The following is a 7,616-nucleotide window of genomic DNA, read 5'->3' as shown; positions in this document are numbered from 1 at the left end:
CTTCCTTTTATTCTCAGCAAGAGAATTATAAATGTTTTCACCCTGATGTGAAGAAATTGAGTTTTTAAAAAGTGTGATCTGACAATGCCAGGAAGTACATGAACCTACTGAGCTGAGGATTTGCAAAGCAGAGAATAGGATGGGGCCCGTGGGAGAACAGGTGTCCTCTGCAGAAGAGGCGTGGCCTGAGGAGGCCACACCCACACGTGAAGTCCTCAGGAGCAGGGCCCCTGGGTCCAGAGGCCATCCCTCTGCTGCTTTCAGTTCTCTGACCCTCGGCAGCCTTCTGCGTCCCCACGGCTTGGTTTCCCCATCTGTGGTTCAGAATCGTTCCAGCATCTTCTCGGTCTCTTTAGAGTACTGAGCACAGCACCACGCTGTGACTGCCATCATGTTAGTTGATGAGTGATGGGGAGGAGACAAAATGAGTGTGGAAATGCGTCGTGCCGCACTTGGGGTGCAGGAAGGTGGAGAGAGTTGTGTCAGTGCCCCCACACCCGTCTGCCTTCTGCAAGGGAGGCGTGGTCTGCAGGAGGGAGTGAGGCTGCCTCGTGGGTGAGGCAGGGCTGTGGGGCCATCCTGCAGCTAAAGGCAAGGCAAAGGTCTTTCATTTTGAGTCACTGATCTCCGCTGGCATCCTCTGTTTGTGAACTTCACAGGGGATGCGTGTGACCTGATTCCGTGGCAGGTGAGGACAAATCGCCTCATCTCTATCATGAAAATAAACCTAATTTTGAAGTGCTAGTCAGGTGCCTTCCAGAGGTTCTAATCACCTCTGAGAACAAGGAACTAGTACAGCTCCTTAAGAAGCTGGTGGCTGGGGTGGGTGTGTGGCACAGTGCTTAAAATGCTATCTGTGGCCGGCGCCGCGGCTCACTAGGCTAATCCTCTGCCTTGCGGTGCCGGCACACCGGGTTCTAGTCCTGGTCGGGGCGCCGGATTCTGTCCCGGTTGCCCCCCTTCCAGGCCAGCTCTCTGCTGTGGCCCGGGAGTGCAGTGGAGGATGGCCCAAGTGCTTGGGCCCTGCACCCCATGGAAGACCAGGATAAGTACCTGGCTCCTGCCATCGGATCAGGGCAGTGCGCCGGCTGCAGCACGCCGGCCGCGCTGGCCATTGGAGGGTGAACCAATGGCAAAGGAAGACCTTTCTCTCTGTCTCTCTCTCTCACTGTCCACTCTGCCTGTTAAAAAAAAATGCTATCTGGGATGCCTGAATCCCATACCAGAGACCCTAGGTTAGAATCTCAGCTCCCTTTCCCATGCAGCTTCCTGCCAATGCATACACAAGGGGGCAGCAGGTGACGGCCCAAGAACCTGGGTCCTTATCATCCATGTGGGAGACCTGGGTTAAGTTTTCAGCTCCTTGTTTTGTCCTGACCCAGCCCTGGCTATTGCAAGCAATCGGGGAATGAACAAGTGGATGGAAGATCTCTCTCCCCCTCTCTCTCTCTCCCCATTTCAAATAGAGTGAAATAAATAACAATTTAAAAACAGGATGCTGGGGTCCCTCTACAACTGAATTTGCAGAGGTAATTGTGCTCCAACAGCCAGCCGGCCAGCCAGACTGCAATGAAACCACCCATATCCACAAATACATCATGGTCCACTCGGGCAGGTGCATGCTGTAGAGAGAAATGAGAGTTTTGTGTTTAAATTACAAACAGAATGTAATTTCTTGTTTGTGGTTTTAGTTAAAGAAATGACACGGCGCTGATACTGTATGCCTCTCGTAGTATTGGCAGGTAAATGCACTAATGATTACTTAAGAAACTGGAATCCAGCTGTCTCAGTTGCTCTTTTTCCAAATAGAAATCAATTGTTTGTATTTGCTGAATGCTACACAAGGCACATATGCTGAGTTCCACAGGGTTAAGAAGAAAAAACCATCAAACAAATGGGCATGACATAAATGGGCAGTCAATATGCAGTTTAAAATAGAGTATCGACTGTGTGTTGGAAAATTCACAGAGGGGTAAAAGCAAGAGCTAGCCTATTTTAAGATGCTCAATTTTACAAAAAATGAACATAATATTTGTATTTCTGTGACACTGAAAGAGGTTTGTCAGTCTGAGAAAAGTTAATCTGGAATTTTACCAATCCTAGCCATCTAAGACACTGTACATCATGTCAAACACTGAGCTCATGGGACAATTACACACCAGACAAACATTATTTAAAACTACAAACTTCCCGGAGAGGGGAGCATGTGCCCTGTTGGTTAAGCTGCTGGCGAGAAGACCATTATTCCATGTCAGATTGCCTGGGTTCATCCAGGCTCTGGATCCTGGGTCCAGCTGTCCAGCTTCTGGACAATGCAGACCCTGGGAGGCAGCAGTGATGGCTCAAGTAAGCTGGGTCCCTACCTCACACATGAGGGACCTGGACTGAGTCCCCAGCTTCCAACTTCAGCCTGGCCAAGTCTTGGCTGGTGCAGGTATTTGTGCAGTGAAGCAGTGGATAGGAGTTCTCTCTGTCAGCCTCTCCCTCTCTCCCTCTCTCCCTCTCTCCCTCTCTCCCTCTCTCCCTCTCCCCCTCTCTCCCTCTCTCCCTCTCTCCCTCTCCTCTAATAAATAAAACAAAATTTTTTTCCGATATTAACTTCAAAGAGATCACCACTAAAATAGGAGAGTTCACCTCTAGAAGTTATTTTTATATACTATAGATTATCTCTCTGATAGATTATATTACACTTTATAAAGTCTGTCTTACTATCTGCAAATGATCAACCTTGTAAATGAGCAGAAAATGAACTGAAAAGGCAAGATGAAGCCTCATTTTAAAAGCAAGATGAAAACTCTAACAAGTTATAAGAAAATTGATCATTACTTCCCACCCCCTCTCCACCATCCGTCAAAAGCCGTGTGTCACACATGCTCCTATTCAGTTGCTCCAATGGAAAGCCCCGAGGCACCCTGATTCCTGTGCACCTCATTCCTCACACCCAAACCGCCAGCAAACCCATCCACTTGCAATCGCCGTTTCCTCCACCTGCCTCTCTACTTCCAACCCCATTTCTTCTACCTGATGTCATCATCATGCACTCCCACTTCTGTCCACCTGCCACCTCCACTTTCAACTCCAGTCTCTCACACCTGAAGTCTCTGCCTCCAAGTACTTCCACATGCAAGCTCCGCCTTCGACAATCCTTTTCTCCACCTTCCATCTCATCTCCAACACCCTCCACCTGCCACCTCCAACGCCTTCCCCCATCACAAATCTCAACCCCCGTCCTTGTCTCCTGCACCTGCCATTTCCAACTTCCCTCCCTCCAACTTGCCCTGCCACCCCCAATGACGCCCTGCCATCACCAACCATGCCCATTTCACCCATCCTCCATCTTCACATCCAGTGGCCATTCCCCCACCTGCAACGTCCAGTTCCAACTCCCATTTCTCCCACCTGTCATCCCTATCTCCATCTGCCAACTCCACCTCCAGCTCCAGTTTCTCCAGATAACAACCATCCAGAGACTGTACACACAAGGGTGCTTCAGTGACATTTTGAGAAAATGGAACTAAAAGACAATGCAAATTTTTTAAAGATTTATTTATTTTCTTGAAAATTATATATAGAGAGAAATAGAGACAGAGAGAAAGGTCTTCTATCCACTGGTTCACTCTCCAATTAGTCACAATGGCCAGAGCTGCATCGATCCAAAACCAGGAGCCAGGAGATTCTTCCGGGTCTCCCACATGGGTACAGGGACCCAAGGACTTGGGCCATCTTCCAGTGCTTTCCCAGGCCATAGCAGAGAGCTGGATCAGAAGCGGAGTTGCCAGGACTCGAACCAACACCCATATGGGCGGCTCTACCTGCTATGCCTCAGCACCTGCCCAACAATGCAAATTTTTTATGAAATGCTGAAGCACCCTCTTAGTAAACACACCCACACACCCACACATGATATAGAACAAACATCATACATATTTACTATATAGAATTAAGAATATATGGAGAGAGAGAGAGAGAGAGAGAATGTATTAGACTAAACTGGCCTATGAAATGTAGAGGCTGGCAAATCTGGAATCTTTGGGTTGGACCAGCAGGCTGGAGTAGAGGCTGCCATCTTGAGACAGAATGTCTTCTTCTCAGGGAAACCACCAATGTTGCTGTTACTGCCTTCAGCAGGCTGGATGAGGCCACCACACCGGGAGGGTCATCCCCTTGCCTAACAGCAGCACGTTATAGATGTTAACCAGAGCTACAGAGACACCCTCACAGATGCCTAGACTCGTGTTTCATTTAGTCCTTGGCACCATGGCTCAAAGTGGCTCATAAATTTGCCATCCCTGCCTCCTGCAGTCCATGCTCAGTGCAGGAGATGGACTGGTCTTGCCACCCTCACAGTAGGAGCCGCCGTCTGGTTGCTGGGCATCGCTCTCTCGCTTGTTCCTCTGCCACCATCTCCCCAACACAGCTGGGCTTCAGACTCACCACCTCCTTCTTATGAGGGTCTCTCCACCCACTCTGCCTCGCCTGGAATGCCTCCACCAGACACTCCGCGACTTCCCTCTCTTCCTTTGCGTCTGCTCTAACATCATGTTACAAAGAACTTCTCTCATGACTCAGGATCAGATGGCAACGTCCTCCATCTCCCACCCGCTTTTCCCACTCCCTCCACTTTACTCTCACAGCACTACTCAACATGTTACATACGTACAGATGTACCTGGCTGCCTGTCCCTCCCCACTACAATGCAATCTCCATCTCCCTTACCTATAATAAGTTCATCCCATATTAAATCCTCAACAAATATTTCTTTAAAAAAACAAATTTGAAGTAATGCCCACAGGTGTTAGCTAAGCATGGTGAAATAGGATCTCTTACACGAAGCCCTGCTCCTCGGGGCTCAGCCTGCCAAGCGTGATCAACTTCTTTCTCTCCATGGGCTCTCCTTGGGCAATTTACTCCTCTCATGATTCCATGAGATCCCGCCCCCTGCTGGTGACGCTCAGATCTCCTTTCTCACAGCACCCAGGTCACCTACCCAACTCTGCTCACATCTCCAAGTAAATAGAATTCCCAGAGACTTTAGGATTCTGTTTGTCCCTAATGGGATGATCCTGCCCCCACCCCGCAAACCCGCCCTCCTCTAGCGTTCCTTATCTAAGTGCAGTCGCACAGGCCACACACCTGCTGGGCATCTGAACCCACTGCAGGCCTTGCCTTCCTCCAGTGCCTTTCGCAATGATGCACACTTCATTGTCCTAATCCCCTCTAATCTGTTAACACTGTCAGTACCCATACATATACTCACACTCTCAAAAACACCCCATCACCATGACCACCACCTCCACCTACGCCACCACTTCAACAATCCTCACGTCCATCATCACCTCCACGTGACCACCATCACTTCTATGTCACCAAAACCTCTGCCATTCCCACCACACTATCATCACCGTCACTTCCACCTCCACAGCCACCCAGCGACCATTACCATCGCTTTCACCTCCCTCACCACCATCACCACCATCACCACCATCATCACCTCCACCAGTACCATATCACTTCCATCTCCACCATAACTTCTACTCTCACCACCGCCAACAGCAGCATTGCCACTATCATGCTCATCACCATCTTTGCCAACACCATCACCAGTTCTACCATAACCTCCACCAGCACCACCATCTCTACCATCACCACCGGTACCACTCCCAACACTATCCTCACCACCACTGTCACCTTTACTACCATCACCTCCATCACCAGCATCACCTCCACCATAGTGCCCTCAGTGCCACCACTTCCACCATCTCTACCACAACCACTGACCACCACCATCACCATTTCACAAGCCAGTGAACATGTGCTTGTCTTTACCTTGAACAGCTTCCTCTGCCGAGAAACACCATTCCAGTCAATTCTCATCCTCTAGGACTCTAAGGTCCTGCAGCCTTTCTGACATTCTCCCACCAAGGACAGGGCTGACAAGTTCTGAGTTTACCTTTGTACTTTCCATATACCTAGACAGCATTCATTGTTTAATAAAGTACTGAGAATAGTAACTGGAGAATTCAATAGATGGATACAAATACAGTGCTTAGAATAGTGTCTAGTTTATGATATCTGCTTAATAAGTGTCATAAAGCAACATCATTAGAAGGCAATGTGTAGGAAAATTGCCAACATCTATGGATCAGTTATCAATATTAAATATGCATTATGATTTTTTTTACCTTTTTTTTTTGATAGGCAGAGTGGACAGTGAGAGAGAGAGACAGAGAGAAAGGTCTTCCTTTGCCGTTGGTTCACCCTCCAATGGCCACCGTGGCCGGCGTGCTGTGGCCGGCGCACCACGCTGATCCGATGGCAGGAGCCAGGTGCTTCTCCCATGGGATGCAGGGCCCAAGCACTTGAGCCATCCTCCACTGTACGCCCTGGCCACAGCAGAGAGCTGGCCTGGAAGAGGGGCAACCAGGACAGAATCCGGCGCCCCGACCGGAACTAGAACCCGGTGTGCCAGCGCCACAGGTGGAGGATTAGCCTATTGAGCCACGGCACTGGCCTAAATATGCATTATGATTTTGTAATATTTGCTTCAAATTTTTCTTTTTAAAGGAAAAATTAAATAGTATATCATGAAAATATTTAACTCAGTCCTCTCTCATCTCTTCTCCCTCTTCTTTTTAATTTTTTAAAAAAATGTTTGTTTATTTGAAAGGGTTGCAGAGAGAAAGGGAGACACAAAAAGAGAAGAAGGGAGATTGTCCATCTGCTGGCTCAGCTCCCAGTTGGCCACAACCACAGAGCTGGGCCAGGCCCACGCCAGGAGCCAGGAGCTTCATTCAGGTCTCCCACATGGGCGCAGGGGCCCAAGCACTTGGGTCATTTTCTACTGCATTTCCAGACCACTGACAGGGATCTGGATCAGATGTGGAACCTCTGGGACACAAACCAGCACCCATGGAGGATGCCAGTGCTGCAGGCAGTGCTAACCCCACTATGCCACAACACCGGCACCTCTAATAGCTAATCAACATCCTAAATTAGTGAGTCTTAGCCAACACATGCTTACTCACATGCATTGTTTAGTTTTCTGTTGAATGATACTAATCAGTATGAATCCCTTTGAAACTTGCCGTCATTTCATACAACATTATGGCTTTGAAGTCTAGCCCACGTTGCCTGTGTAGCCATGTGTCTTTTAACGACTTTGTAGTGTTCCAGTGAGACTTAACCACCAGGACCATCACTGCCTACTCAGGAGCCATCACGCTCTTTCCATTGTCATGCCACAGATATACAGTTGGCATCAATAGGTATTCAGGTATTCAGGTAGATGGACAGATGATAGGTAAGTATAAAACCAGCAACACAGAGGATGGGGGAAGAGACAGAGACAGTGACAGAGACAGAGAAAGAGAGAGAATCTCCATGCACACATGTCCATGAGTGTTTTCAGGGTAAGTGTTTACAGATTGGGCTTGACTGAGTTAGATTGTAGCAGCAAATTAACCCGAATAGCCACAGACCTGACATAAGCAAGCTTATCTGTCACTCATTTTGTTTGCCCACAGCGCTGGACTCTGTTCAAGGACCCAGGGTTTGCAGAAGCTCCAACGTCTCTGTAGCCATCGCCTGGGACAGAAAACTTCCGCAGCTTCCACAAC

Source organism: Oryctolagus cuniculus, chromosome 5 (genome assembly GCF_964237555.1).
Source record: "Oryctolagus cuniculus chromosome 5, mOryCun1.1, whole genome shotgun sequence".
Taxonomy (NCBI): domain Eukaryota; kingdom Metazoa; phylum Chordata; class Mammalia; order Lagomorpha; family Leporidae; genus Oryctolagus; species Oryctolagus cuniculus.
This window is presented reverse-complemented; position numbering follows the sequence as displayed.